The sequence below is a fragment of the Molossus molossus genome, unplaced genomic scaffold, assembly GCF_014108415.1.
Source record: "Molossus molossus isolate mMolMol1 unplaced genomic scaffold, mMolMol1.p scaffold_m16_p_11, whole genome shotgun sequence".
In the NCBI taxonomy this organism is placed as follows: domain Eukaryota; kingdom Metazoa; phylum Chordata; class Mammalia; order Chiroptera; family Molossidae; genus Molossus; species Molossus molossus.
Window position 1 is genome coordinate 6,489,428 of NW_023425346.1, and position 16,067 is coordinate 6,505,494.

Below are 16,067 nucleotides of genomic sequence, written 5' to 3' on the forward strand. Positions count from 1 at the left end.
AAGACTTATCTCTTCATACAAAATTATCTCTTATTCAGAGGCTGAAGTTTTTAACAGGTTTGTAATGTGGAAGCAGACACAACATAATTCGTTTGCTATTTTACAAAAATAAGTCTGACATAGGGATTAATGTTGGCATGACTAAATCCAGGAAGGCACGGTAAGTTCACTTTAATAGTCCAAAGGTAAAAAATAAAGAAAGAAAATGCCTAAGTCAATTTACTGGTTGGGTTCTCAGTCCTCCAATAATTATGTGGGCCTGTTTGGAAGTCAGCCTTTTTCTCTGCCCTTCATCTTGCCCTTCATCCTCCCCAGGGATGAGATGAGGCTCAGGAGAGGTTAATGCACTAATAGCCACCACCAGAACGTGCCCTTGTAGCAACAGAAATTGAAAAGAGATTGAAATCTGCCATAGAGATTGTTGCTGGGAGAAAGCCAAGAAGAGGGAGACAAGTTTAAATCCATAAAGACAGATGAAGATTGAAAACAAGACAATAGGTGAAATGGAGAAGAGGTACAAGGTTGTGCAACAAAAGGCAGAACAGATAAAGCGGCAGGCAGAGTGTGGTGAATGCATTGCACCACAGTCCTCACAGGAGCACATAAAATTCATTAGGGATTTGGATTTAAAATATAAGTCTAAGTACTTGGATGTTCCACCTGCCTTTTCTGGAAGAAGTGGGAAGGTGCCGGCAATTACTAACAGTCTGCTCTTTATTAGAATCCATATTTCTTGGTAATAAAGGTGTAGGCTGAGGTTTGGGGAAAGCATCTAAAAGCCAATGTTCTGTTAGGGAGATAAGCTACCTCATGCAATCTGAACAATGTACACCACTAATGCAGAACTAAGTACCAACCCTAGTCGGTGAGACCAAGGTCAAACATGAAGGAATAGGACTAAAATATGTGATAGAACCATAAGATTGAAGGCAAGGGGGAAAAAAAACAACAACAACTTTATATACATGGAGAGAGAGAAATCAGACAAGCAGGACAGTCCTAGCAAAAACAGCATAACAGGGCAATGACTTCACTGTGTAGACAGAAAACGATGTTGAGAGAATGGTGCCCAGTCCTGGAATCCTCCTCACACGTCTCTCCGTTTCCCTCCCCTCCCCCCCCCAGTGCAACAGCCACTCTGCTTTATGCGCCGGTGGTCACAGCTTCCCCACTGCTCTCCCTGTCTCTACATTCACCCTCCTTCCGTCCGCACTGTGGCTAGAGTGATTTCCCAAAGGCAAATGAAGCCAATTTAAGCAGGATGACAAACTGACTTCACATATCTGCCTCGTGGCTTTGGCTATTATCGTAATACAATCATAATAAACAGTTAAAAGTTGTTGTTCCCATAAAAGCAAAGGAAATCAACCTAAACCATCTACAAGAGAATTCTACAACTTTCTGTAAAACAGAAGGTGAATGGACTAGTACTGACTAATGAAACACCTGAGTCAGTCATATTTTCGGATATTCATAAAGAAAGGAGAGCCAAAATGAGTCACGCTTTAAACAGAACCTTGATGAGAGATTCTAGTCGTGGCCAGCAATAAACAGAAAACAATAAAGAAAAATTGGGATTTGTTAAAACAGAAGTAACATTGAAGAGCTTTATGCCAAGGCATAACGTATCCTGTTGTTCCGGGTACATGGAGAGAAACTCACCCTCAGGAAAAAAGTAGTATTATTTTCAAGAATTTAAATGAATTATTTAAGGCCTGGCCAGGAAGTTCGGTTGGTTAGAGCATTGTCCCGAGTACACCAAGGTTGTGGGTTGGAGCCCTGGTCAGGGCACATACAAGGATCAACCACTGAGTGAACAAATAAGTGGAACAGCAGATCAGTGCTTCTCTCTTTCTCTGTCTCCTTTTTCTCCCTTTCTCTCTCTCTCTAAAATTAATCAATAAAATTAAAAAGTGAATTTTTTAGATACAACTAAGGCATAAAGTGAAGAAAGCAGTCTAGGCTGAAATCAACCTTTTGATATATTATTGATACATATATCAGAAAATCAAGATTTATCACATATCTGAGAAAAAAAAATCTGCAGTATAAAACAAAAGTATCCAAACAAATAAACAGAAAAACTTACAGTAAAAATAGGTTGCCTTCAGTTAGATAATGCATAAAGTAATGGCAAGATGTGCAAAAATAATTTAGAAAATATGATTGCTTTCTAAAGTAAAAATAAAAACAAACAAACACTTAAATGGAAAGGATAATATACAAATATGAGGAAGCCTTTCATAAAGAAAAACCTAAGTAAAAATATATAGATATATGTATAAAACTTGAGGAAAATGATAAAGTAAAATAGAGTATCAACTTTATGAAGACTCACTATCATCAACTGAAATTCCAAAATAAAAGTTAAAAATAAGTAAATTAGTGAGAGGAATAAAATTATCAATAAAACAAAAAGAAATGTTGCAAGATCTGAAAACAGACATAAAGCTGTCATTTGAGCTGATAGAACAAATATTTAACATGAGGAATTTTGAAAAGACCGACATGAGTCATCTTTTGGAAATTTCAGAATATCAAAGAAAAAGAGAGGTTCTGAAAACATGTTATGGAGCAAACGGACAATCCCACTGCCGTCCTGGAACTGCACCTGTCTGCTGGAGAGAGGCTGGAAGAGGGGATGGGGACCATCGAAATGACAGGTGTCAGCCACACTGCACCCAGCAGGACGGTAGCCCCACCTGTGAGAAATAAAATTAAGCAGATAACACTAAAAGAGAGAAAAATATAAAATATAAGAGAGACTATATCTAACCCAGGAATACTGAAACTGATTTTCAGAAAAATAATGTGGCGATTGTCTTAAAATACAGGTGGTTCAAGTAGCACAGGGCATGAGTGTGACCCAGAGAGACATCTCCTAGAACAAACTGGAGGATCCCCAGAGAGAAAATGAGTAAGAAGACAAAGACATTTAGTATGTGATTAGGGGGAGGAAGAATGATTTTTTTTCCTGACACTTGGAAGGAAGGAAGGAAGGAAGGAAGGAAGGAAGGAAGGAAGGAAGGAAGGAAGGAGGGAGGGAGGGAGGGAGGGAGGGAGGGAAGGAAGAGGAAGGAAGGACGGGAGGAAAACTAAATGCGGAACTAATTAAAGCTTGCCCTTAGGCGTTATCTTGTGGAGACAGAGTTTTGTCATCTTAATATTCTGGGGACAATGGATAAAGGAAGGTTTGAAACAAGGGGCTCTTGATTTGCATGTTAAACATTTTTCCCAACTTATTTTTACCAAGTTAACATGTAATGGTGATGCGAGTAAGACTAGTACTTATTTGGGGCAGGCGTTGGGGAATGGGGTGAGCAGAAGCCAGGGGTGGAAGCCAGTTAGGATTTCGGGTACAGTTCTGTGCTCGCACGGTGAATTAATGCCACTGTGATCCAAGAGGCCCGGTCTTCCAGGTCCTGTTTCTGTGGTCTGTATATGCCACTCACTGCCACCCGCTGAGCTAGAATTACATTATTTTGGGAAGTGCTCCAAGTGCTTTTGATGGGAGTGATTAACATTTAAAATAATGCCAACTCATTTCCTAACTCATAGCCAAACGGCCCTCTCTTCCACACTGTGACCCGGGGCTGAGGGAAGCCGGGGTTTGCAGGCTGTGGATGAGTTTGCAGTGAGCCTTGGTCTCTCCTTCTGCATATGGAACGAGTGTCCATTAGGCTCATTAATTTCCAAGCACTCTTTATTTTAGTACTGATAGGGTTCCACAGCATTTAGGTCACCTTTAGTTTCAAGCTGACATTTACATCGCACTGAAATTAATGAACATTCAGGGACAGTTCCAAAATGCAAGAATCCCTTGAAAATGAGAAACACTTCAGAGTCCAGAGAAGGGATACATTACTTCCAGCACTAAAGGTCTCTGGTTCATGCAATCTAAATTCAATCAAATAAATAGCATCCTGTCAAAGGATCATTTGGCAGGACTGTCTTTTTGGGGTAGAACCCACTAGCTTCCTGTTCAGTGCATGAAGAATAACACCTCCATCATAAGTAAGGAGTAATCTTTGTCCCTTATTTTCAAAATTCACTGAATACATAGAAAGTAAAATTTTGTAGAAATTTTATGGTGATTGAAACAGTTTCTTCATTAATAACTTAATTGGGTTCCAAAATCAGCACTAGAAGAAATACAACTTCTTGTATTTCTAAATGACCTTATATTTTCCAGAGATTTTAACACCTAATATCTTGCCTAATGTTCAGCCTTGTACCAAGGCAGCAAGTTAGGAAGGGCAGATATCCACCTCATTTTAAAAGTGAAGAAGCTACCCTGCTGGTGTGGCTCAGTGGTTGAGCATCGACCCTGCACCAAGAGGTCACCAATTCGATTCCAGGTCAGGGCACATGCCCAGGTTGTGGGCCCGATCCCCAGTGGGGGGCATGCAGGAGGCAGCCCATTGATGTTCTCTCTCATCGATGTTTCTCTCTCTCTCCCTTTCCCATCTTCTCTCTCTAAAATCAATAAAGAAAAAAACAATTAAAAGTGAAGAAACTGAGGACTAGTCACTGTTGTAAAACTGTGGTGAGGATTTTCATAAAATAGTCCAACGTGTTCTTTCCTTCTTTGAAATGAAACGCAGAGCTGAGTGTGCCTCTGAGCGGCGTCTTCCTCACTCAGTGCCTGCCGTCTGGAACGTAGACCACTGAGGTCTCCTTCATTTTCTTCCGCTTATGTTTAACAGTCTGACAGCTGTCAGACAGGAGGGGAGTTTGGGAGCTGGGTGGAAAGGTGAAGAGATGAAGTGAACACACCCTCGTACAGACCACAGTGTGGACACCAGAGAAAAAGCCGGGTGGGGGAGGTAGGAGAGTAAAGGGGGAGTAAATGGTGAACACACAACACAGCACACAGATGATTTATTATAATTGTACACCTGAAACATATAAATTTATTAACCAATGTCACCCCAGTAAATTTAAAAAAATAATTTTATATTTTTTCTTTATTGATTTTTAGAGAGAGAGGAAGTGAGAAGGAGAGAGAGAGAGAAACTGTTAGCTCTTAACTTCCATATTACTACCCTAAACCTCTCATTCCTAGAAACCAAAACGCATCATTCTTATTGTTTAACCTTTCCCTAAGCCTCTGGTTCCAGAAAACCAAAACCCATCACTCCAGTCAGGCGGAACAGAATGATGGAACCACCCTAACCCACCCAAAACTGCAAACAGTCGCTGGACAAGAAAAACAAGTTTCAGGAGACCCTAGCCCCTGACCCATCAAGAACTCGGGAGACTCCAGTCCCGACCAGTCAAAGACGATCACATCTCCTCGGCTGAAAGACCACCCCCCCCCCCCCAGCCCCGAGTTTAAAAATCCCTAGTCTGTACAAGCCGGTTGCTACTCTCTCCTTAGAGGTGGTCCAGCAGGCTGATTTCCAATAAACCTGCACTTCTGGAGACCCCGCACCGCCTCGTTCCGCCGCGTTCCTACATGATGGTGCCCAAACCCGGGACGGGAGCTTGGTAGCCTGGATGGTCCCCAGCACAGACCACCCTTGCTACCTGGGAAGCAGTGGGCAGCAGAAGCTCGCCCCGGCTAACTCCCAGATTCTGGGTGGACTGTGGTTTGAATTCATTGGCCAGCTCCAACCCGTCCCAGACGCCCTCCTACCTGCTGAACCAGAAGGTAAGAAATTTCTCCCTCCCCCCTCTGGTTGGCCTTCCAAATTGTAAGCCCCCTCACTCTCCCTTTCTCACACTCTTTCTCTCCTCCCTATTCTCCCTTCTTCTTCCACCTACACTTGCTACCAGGTGGCCCGCCCGGTTTTCGAAATTCACCGAGTGGCCTGCCCGTCTTGCTCTCATCTTGAAATTCTCCCCTATTTTTCCACCTACGCACGTTTCAGTTTTGACTCACCCCTGTCTACCGAGTGGCCCTCCCGTCTCGCTCTCCTCTCCAAATCTAGGTACCTAGTCGGACCCCCTGCTACTCTGGGCATTCAAGTCGGGGTGACTCCTTCTTTATTTGTCCTTCTTATAGGTTTGTCCTCCCGAGGCCTTGGTTGGAGACGGGGACGCCCTCTCCTGTCATTGCCTCTCTACAAAATGGGGTCATCTCAATTGAAACCACCTCGCTCAAGCCCCCTTGGCTGCCTACTGAAAAACCTAAAAAACCTTGGCCTCTCCAATTTGAGGCCCCGCAAACTCGTATCCCTCTGCAATACGCCCGGCCCCAATATCAACTCGACAATAACTCTCAATGGCCAGAAAATGGCACTTTTGACTTCAATATTCTAAGAGATTTAGATAATTTCTGCCACCAGACAGGCAAGACCTCAGAAATTCCTTATGTGCACCCTTCACTTTGTTCTACCCACTCCACCCACCAAGTCCTTGTAGCCCGATCCCCAATCCCCCTGTCTTCTACAGATTCTTTTGACCCTCAAGACCACTCCGCCCCCACTCCTACTCCTCCTGCCCCAGATACACCCCCTTTTCCCACCGCACCAACTGCTCCACCTCCTCCTTATCTGAATACCTCTTCTCCTCCACCAGACGCACCTTCCCTCGCATCCCCCCCCCCCCCCCCCCCCGCCATGCAAACCTCCCAAAACTGGTTTATATCCTCTCGGGGAAGTAGCTGGTGCTGAGGGAATAGTGTGTGTAGCCATCCCCTTCTCCCTCTCTGACTTAGCCCAAATTGAACGCCGCCTTGGCTCCTTCTCCTCTGATCCTGATACCTACATCAAGGAGTTCCAATACCTCACTCAATCATATGATCTTACCTGGCACGATCTTTCTATCATCTTTATTTCCTCCCTCTCTGCACACGATAAGGATTGGGTGTGAGCGACCACCCAGCAAGTAGCAGATGAGGCACATGCCCAGGACAATAACCTCCTTCTAGGGGGGAAAGCAGTTCCCCCCAGTGACCCAAATTGGAACTATCAAATTGGCCATGCTAATCGTAGGAAACACGACTGTCTTATAGACTACCTTTTTCAGGCCTTAGAAAAAGTAGCCAATAAGGCCATTAATTATGACAAAATCAAAGAAATCATTCAAAGGCCCCAAGAAAATTCGGGAGGATTCCTAGAACGACGCTCCCAGGCCTTTTGTAGATACACTCTCATGGACCCCACCTCCCCAGCTGGGAACACCCTCCTCCACTCCCATTTCATTTCCCAATCTGCCCCTGACATTAGACGCAAACTCAAAAAACTTGAGGACGGCCCGAGACACCTCAGAGAGAGCTCTTACATACTGTCTTTAAGGTCTTTAACAACCGGGAGGAACGGAGAGGGCAGAGCAACAGAAAAGACAACAGGAGAACTGCCTTATGCTGGCGAAGGCCCTTCAAGGGACACTGGTTCGAGAGGCCAAGACTTTAGGGGACAACCTCTTCAGTCAAATTCTCCTGGCTCCCGCTTCTGGGTGAGATAGTGCCCAAACCCTCACCCCCCACCACTGGGGCCTTGCCCACACTGTCACTGTGAATGCCACTGGGGAATTGATTGCCCCGAGCACCAAAGGGCATTCGGGTCGACCCCCCAACAATGGCCCGCCTAGGACAGTAACAGACTCTGGGACTGGGGCAGAGGACTGAGGCGGCCCTGGGACACCGGCCCCAGTACACATCACCAACAGTGAGCCCAGGGTAAACCTGCGCATAGCAGGTAAGGAAACTCCTTCCTCATAGACACTGGGGCCACCTTCTCCACCCTCCCGGAATCTAATGGCCCTCTCAGCTCTTCTCAAACCTTCGTAGTGGGGGTCTCAGGTCAGCACTCCTGCCCCCTGATTACCCCTCCTGTAACTCGTATCTTAGAAGGAACTTCATTTACACATCAATTCCTAGTCATGCCCCAATGCCTCACCCCCCTCCTAGGACCCTAGGACGGGATATCTTAAGCAAATTCCATACTACCCTCCAACTCTTCCCTCCAAAGAAACCTACAACTGTTCTCAAAATATTAGAATATTCTGCTTGCTGGATGACAGGCACAACCCAATTCCTCCGATTCCTCCCCTTCCTTTTCCATTTCCCCCTCTATTGTTAATCCTCAGGTCTGGAACACTAGCCAGCCCTCTATAGCTACTCACTGGAACCCCATCAAAATATCCCTCAAAAACATCTCTCTCTTTCCTAATGTACCCCAGTACCCCATCTCTCCTCTTTCTTCTCATTTAACATGTTTTCCCTACTTCTTTCTCTTGCCCTCCTCACATCTCTTCCTCTGACTTCAAGGCCCGAACCCTACATTTGGAGGTTTTTTCTTAATATATCCTCTACCCAGCCTCTTTACCTAATAATCGCCTCCACAGACTGCCCCTTCATTGGCTGCTCATCAACCATCACAATTACTCCCAACTCTGATAAAACACAACCATTCAAAGGAATGGAGCTTTGCACCCCCTCTTCCATATACCTCGCACTCCAAAATAGCTGTATACTAACCGCCACATGATATAAAAGAGACAACAGGTGTATAAAAACACCCACCGGCCCCTGGACTTTCTCCATTTCTGACCCCTGGGACTATAAGTGGGAATGAGGCCAAAAAGGAACCCTTATCAAGGGATGGACCAAATACCACATAATCATCGGCTGGCGATAAGTCCTGCAAAAAACATCTTTCCAGAAACTAGAAGACCTCACCCACAAAATCTTAGCCCAGGAGACTTCCCTAACTGAACACCTTTCTAACAAACAAACCCTATTTTCATGGCTAAATCTAACCAAAAAGGAGTCCAAATTCTAAACCTAACCCAGGAAGTCGAGCCCTCTCAATGCTTTCTTTGTGCCTTCCTGGATCGACCACAATGGCTGCATCTCACTCTCATACTCTCTAACATTTCTAAAACCTGCCCTACCTCCTCACCTTCCCTAGACCATGTGCCCTTACACACCCCAAATAACACCTATAATCTATGCTACTAAACACACATTTCCCACCCGACATGCAATCAAACTCATCAAATTACCTCTGACTTTACAAGTCCTCATGGAACTTTCTTTTGGTGCAACCGCACTCTAACCAACCACATCAACACCACCTCTCCGGGCCCATGTATCCCGCAATTCTTGCCCCACAGCTTCTGTATTACGCTGAGGATGAGGTAGCTAGAATCCTTCAAACTCCCCACCAGAAGCGAGCTATTTTCCTCCCATTTCTTGTAGGCTTCACCTTTTTCACCTCAGTAGCAGCCCTAGGAATTGGGGGGACCGGATTCGGACACAGCCTTAAAATGACTGAACAAATCCAGGCCGATTTAGAACGAGGTTTTGGAAACTCAGTAGCCTCTCTAGCCTCCCTACAACAACAACTCACCTCCCTAGCAGAAGTCGCCCTCCACAACCGACGGGCCCTGGACCTCTTCACTGCTGATAAAAGAGGTACCTGCCTTTTCCTCCAAGAAAAATGCTGCTGCTATATCAAGAATCAGGTGTAGTAGAGGAAAATATTAACTCTCTTTTAAAACTCCAGGAGAGGCTCCGCAGTCAAACCCCCTCTTTATCCCACTTATAACTCCACTAATAATAATTTCTCTCCTCTTACTGCTTCTCCCATGTTTTCTGAAATTTCTACGTGCATGGGTGACCAAGCTCGCCAGGGTCGCCCACCACCAACTTCTACTCCAAATTTACACCCCACTACCCCAGGGTGACCCCCCAGGAGGAGCAACCCAGAGGGAGAACAGCAGGAAGGAGCTACAGAAGAACACTCTTGCCGAGGGGCCCTCCCTAGGGGTCACCTCAAAGTTCCAATCAACACAAACTTTTTTCCAACTTATATTAACTAAGGGAAATGTTATCTCCTAACTTCCATATTACTGCCCTAAACCTCTCATTCCAGAAAACCAAAACCCATCACTCCAGTCAGGCGGAACAGAATGATGGAACCACCCTAACCCACCCAAAATTGCAAATGGTTGCTCGACAAGAACAAGTTTAAGGAGACCCCAGCCCCTGACCAAACTGTACATTTTCATTGTAACACAATAAAACTATGTAGGAACACAGATTATTGAAAGAAAACACAAAGCAATGAAGACGATTACATTAGACTTCCGAGCCTGCAGTCTGCAGGTGGCCGGCAGGAGGCGCAGGACATGCACAGACCTAGTTCCAGTCTGAGTGTGACGGCCTGAGAACAGGGGAGCTGATAATTCCTATACTAATATGAGTCCATGGCTGGGGAAGATCCATGTTGCTGAGGGAGAGGTCTGCAAAGCCATCTTTCGCTCCGGGATGGAGTCTGCCCAGGAAATCAAGAACAAATGCAGAGGGGGCAGTGTGGACATTGGGTACAGGCCCAATATGTTACAGACCAAAGACACACACATTCCTTATCTTTCGTAATGCAGATCATGATTGAATGGTTTCAACAAAACCCTTCCATCATCGGCCTGACTACAGAATTGGAAGGGGTACAGGGCAAAGGGAGTTGAAGGGCGGGTGAGGGGTTACTCAGAGGCCAAGTAGAGTGGATGGTATAAGGCGAGATATGGGTAGAAATGTGGAATCACAACTCCTTGGACAGTCTCGCCTGTGTAACTTCTATAAACCTGGTTTTCATCCTGATAAGTTCTGGATCATTTTTTCCAACTGATCACTCTCCAAAGCTTATGATACCCCATCATTGTCTGTGTCCATGAGTTATTTCCTTCTTTTTTGCTCATCATGATTTAATACGCAGCCCCAGAACTTTTGCATTTTCTTTACAGGATGACCTGTTAGCCCTAACACTTTCTTTGACTAGCCATTAACACCCGAGGCACCTAGAAACAACGGCCATGCCTGGACTAAGGGTCACAAGGTACAGGTTTCTGTTAAGCTAAAAGTAAAACCTTGACCTAAGTTATGTTCCAGCTCCTGAGCCCTAAGTTGGAATGACCCCTGGCTATTTTCCCATGAGACCTGAGTCTGGACAGAGGGATATCAGAAAAAACCTCAGGGCTGTCCTCGGGACCTGAAAAAATGGTTGGTTACCTTTCACTCACCTGTGGCCACTTAGCTCCCCGTGTAGTCCTGGGCGCCCTCACACACCGTATCTTGTGATTTTGTCCTGTGTAACATGTAACCTACATGCGATCAAGGAGTCTGGGCTTTGAGCATTAGCTTTTCCTTCTCCTGGGTGGCACCATCCATAATAAAATAGCCAATATTTTCCCACTGTTGTTCTCAGTGCTGAGTGTCCAGCTCTGCTCGCCCCAGGTGGGCAAAGGGTTTCGGTTCTATAATAGTACCTCTGAATGTGTACTAATATCAGATCCACTGCAGATGTAAATTGCTAAATAAAAATGAGGTCATATTGGAGTAGGATGAATGTCATGTGAAGATAGATTATCATTGTGATAAGCATTAATAAAGATAATGAAAATTAAAATAAAACACAACAGCAAATAGATATTCTCCAGAATACGTTCAGTGTATGAAGGGGGCAGGGGGAGGGTTATACGAAGCAGAGAGGAGAATATAAATTAAACTATCCCAAATATATCTTTCATAAGGGCAGATATTATTGCGTAATTCATAAATTTTATTATGAATGTAATAAATTATAAATAAATAAAAGAGAAAACAGTGTTGAATGATATATAATAAAACCAATAGTTATCAGGGTAAAAAATAAAATAAAATCCATCAAGAAATATTAATCAACTGAAAACAAAACCAAAAAAGGTAGCAGACCTTGTATGAAAATTGAACAACTACATCAGTTGTTAAAGGTAAAAAAATAAATAAATAAATAAAAATAACCTAGACTCTTAGATTCTTTTAATTTTAATAAGTACCTGCATGATTATTATAGCTAATGATTTAGAAGCAAAACAGCATGTAAAGATTGAACTAAGCAGATACTTAGATGAAGACTTCCAGGCTAATGAAAACTCAAAGTGATACTGTTGTAATAAGCTAGTTATTAATTCACAGGAAAGGAGCAAAGGGGAGACCAGATAAAACGGGATGCTATTTATACAGTTTGGCCAGGAAGCTGGATGGGAGAAGGGACTGGACAAAGGCAGTTTAGATGCATGCCCAGTAAGTTCTGGGTGAGTGGGAGGATGCTGTCAGTCACACCTGGGAACAAGTCATTGGCCAGAATAAGCATGGCCACTTCAAGGGCGAGAAATCTGAGACACTTAACTCCTAAACAAAGGAAGTTTATTCCCTTGGTTTTCTCTCTTGTGCACCAGGCTCTTGGCTATCCTGTCCCAGGGGACACTGTTCCCTGCATGTGCCACATGTATCATGGCCATGCGAACCACACACACAGTGGACTAATGGACTGTGACCAGCCTAATGCTGTGTTGGACTGAATTCCACCATGGAACGGAAACTCTGGACACTGGCTTTGCTTCTAGCTCTGGCGAAACCCAGGCTGCATATTTTCCAGGACTGTCTTGAGGGAACTAGGACTTGTGCAATCTGAGGGATGTACTCTACGAAAATAAAAATCACTCATTCGCCTGTGAAAATCTTAGAAAATTATTTTTCTCAAAATATCCCAAGAATCACATTCCCACTAGCAATGGAGAAATTCTACCCATGCAATTCTCTCATAATAAAAGTAAGAAAGAAAAAGAAAGCAGATGTTACAATATTCATAACATAAAAAGTAGTTTTTGAGGTAAAATCATTTAAAAAGATAATAAAAAATATTTTTAAATTGTTAAAGGTAAAATCTCTAAAAGTGATATAATAGTCATGAGCTTTTGTTCACTCAAGAACACAATAGTAAAAAAAATTTTTTAAATGTTAACTCTAAGGTGAGGTTAAAAAAATCGTTCTCGCTTGTAATGAAACATTTTAATACACTTTTCTCAGATTTTAATACCTTTAATAGAGAAATACTACATGAAATTACAAAGGAATAAAAACTCTCAAGTATAATATGCCAAACAGAAAATAAACATTCTTTTCAAATATAAGGACTACAATTTAAAATGTTAAATATTTAAAATACAATAAACCTCAGTCTCAAACTAAAATTGTAGAAATGTCTCAGAACAACATGAATTTAAAATAATATGCCTGGTGGGTGTGGCTCAGTGGTTGAGCATTGTCCCATGTACTATGCAGTCGCCAGTTCGATTCCCGGTCAGGGCACAAGCCTGGGTTGCAGGCTTGATCCCTAGTAGGGGACATGCAGGAGGCTCTCTTTCTCCCTTCCTCTCTCTCTAAAAGAACAATACAAACATATTTTTAAAAAATAAATAAAAGTACCATGAAATATATAGCTAAAAATGAAACCAATGTCTGCTAATTCAAAGACAAAAGTAAAATTCAAATTAAAAGACTAGATATGATATAAAAACTATTAAATTAAAGCGAACAAAAAACACACAACACATACAAAATGAGTAAGAAATGAGGTTACAATAATATTTAAAACTATCTCTTTTAACTCTACCTTCTATGTAATAATCCCAGTAGTTCTGTTTTGATGTGTCTGATGATTTAGGGTCTTAGATATGTATCTTTTTACAACCAACAAAACTATCTCTTTTAACTCTACCTTCTATGTAATAATCCCAGTAGTTCTGTTTTGATGTGTCTGATTTAGGGTCTTAGATGTGTATCTTTTTACAACCAACAATGCTGATTCTAAGGAGGTGGTCTCGTGAGAGCATTTTCCTAATTCCTAGGAGCAGAGGAGTCTATAACGAAAAGGAAGAGTTACTGTTTCACCTTGCTCTAAGCAAACCTCCTTCAACTCTTTCTGCTTTTAACTCTCTGGCAGCTGCATGTGCAACCCCTGAAGGCACTCATCCTGGGAAGTATCTGGTTCTCCTCACATTTCATGAATGAATGAATGAGCGAATGAATGCATAAATAAGTGGAAAAACAAAGTGATGTTTATTTCTCTCTATATATAAATTCAATAAATACTTTTTAATTAAAAAAGTAGAGAGGAACTGACTTGCTGTGTTACTGACAAATTGGGGTACTGGGGGCTCCATGCAGCCGGGTAGCTGTGAAGAGAGCTGGGAAGTAGTTCTGAGTATCAACAGACAGTGTTTGGTACTGTCTGCTGAACCTAACTGAAGACAAGGCGTGCACATTACTTTCCTCAAAGCATTATTCCACGGGTCTTTCCTAAAATAAAAGAAGTAATTATTTAATTTAAACAACATTTATTGACAATCTATTGCATGAAAAACCACTATTCCAGCCACTGCTACAGGATACTGTTTTTATTTCGTGTGACCTGGGGAATTCGGGTGCAAGAGATATTCCATTCTGCTGCTGAAGGTCATTTCACAACGAAGCATAGTAGCCAGTTAGGTGCGTTATGAACTGAAGGCCCATAGCATAGCTGACCTCTGGCAGCACCCCCTTCTCCTAAGATCGAAGTACCTGGATGCTCAGCATCACCTCAGCATGGGAGGTTCTGGCTCTGGTACTGTTTCTCCATTGCTAGACTCTCTTGGGAGGACACAGGGCTTGGCTTCTGTGTGAATGGTTTCAGCAGAACTCCATTTCCTTTTCAAAGCAGAAACAGGATTCCTGCAGGAAACTGGACAGCTTCTCTAAAAGATGAGTTTAAATTTGCTAATACAGATACACTTAAAAGAGTTGGGCATGAGACGGTCACTCACAGCAGCATTAACTACCTGACCTTTACTTCTTGTCTTAAACTAGCCTGTGATCATACAGCAGCACAAAAGTCATTCATCTGAGCTCGTTGGATCCTGCCGACAGAGGCCTGCGCTAAAGCGGCAGGCGGCTGCACTCAGTGTTTTCATCTCTGTTGTATTTAGCGTTACCACTAGGAGATGATTTCTCAGCATGTGTAAACAGCATCAAGTCAGGCAATACAGACACAAATGGGTGTGGCCTGCATTTGGTGTCTGAGGAATCTCCCTGCTGTTTTCCACAGTGGCCACCACAGTTCGCAGTACCACCAGCCGTGCACACGGATTCCCTTTTCTGTAGTAAAACATTTGCATGTTTTCTAAATTTTTATCTCTTTTTGTATCTTTTTTTAAAGAAAGGATTCTTAGTTTTTTCTACTTTTTAGGCATTTTCTAAGTTCATATAGTACATGTATTTTAGTCTTTATTGCTGAACTAACATTTATAATGATGTTGTGATATATTCAGCTTTCTTTTAAATACAGTTTCATATATTTTGTTCATTTTGCGTTGCTTCAGTGAGGAGGGTTGATCTTGTTCTCGTGATTTCACCTTGGACGGAAGCAGAGTTTCATCATTTCCTCCTTGAATTTTCGTTGTCCTTTTAATTGATTTATTTTCCTCCTCAACAATCAATTTGAAATGGCAGCAGGTGAAAATAACCTTTCAAAACACAAACCTTGTCACATAACATGTAAATTTGAAAGGGTTCAAAGGCTCCCATTTCTTTTAAAATGGAACTTGGGCCTGGCCGGTGTGGCTCCGTGGATTGAGGGTCGTCCCATGGACTGAGAGGTCCCGGTTCAATTCCCCTTCAGGGCACGTGCCGGGGTTGTGAGCTCGATCCCAGTGGGGAGTGTGCAGGAGGCAGCAAATCGATGTTTCTCTCTCATATTAATGATTTTATCTCTCTCTCTAAAAAATTAATAAAAACATACTTTAAAAATTTAAAATAAAATAAATAGAACTCGAACACTGGTCTCTCATGCACATTAGTGTTCAAGCTTCATCCACCAACCCTGATTCCTGTATATGAGTCCCACTAAACCAACTGCAGCACCAACATATCATGAGAAAGCTCTCTTCTCTCTAGCTTCCTTTTGTCTGGAAAGTTCTTTCCTTTTCCCCTGCTGATACCTATTCATCCTTTCAATAGTTTAGGGATCAATTTATCAATAACTTTGCAGTCTAATCAAATATTTATTCTTTTGGTCTTCCCAGCGCCAGGCATAGTGTTTTGTTCATAATAGATAATTCATAAATCTATAAATATTTTATGAGTAAGTGAATTAATAATTAAATGAATGAATGAATGAGTAAAATGAGATTTGAGAAGTTTAATCATGAAATGTGTTATGTAAATCGAGCCTAGAAAAATAATGCAAGCTTCCGCTGTCGTAAGAGCCACACTGAATTCCAGCCAGGCAGCCCCTCACTTCTGCTTCACAAAGCACATG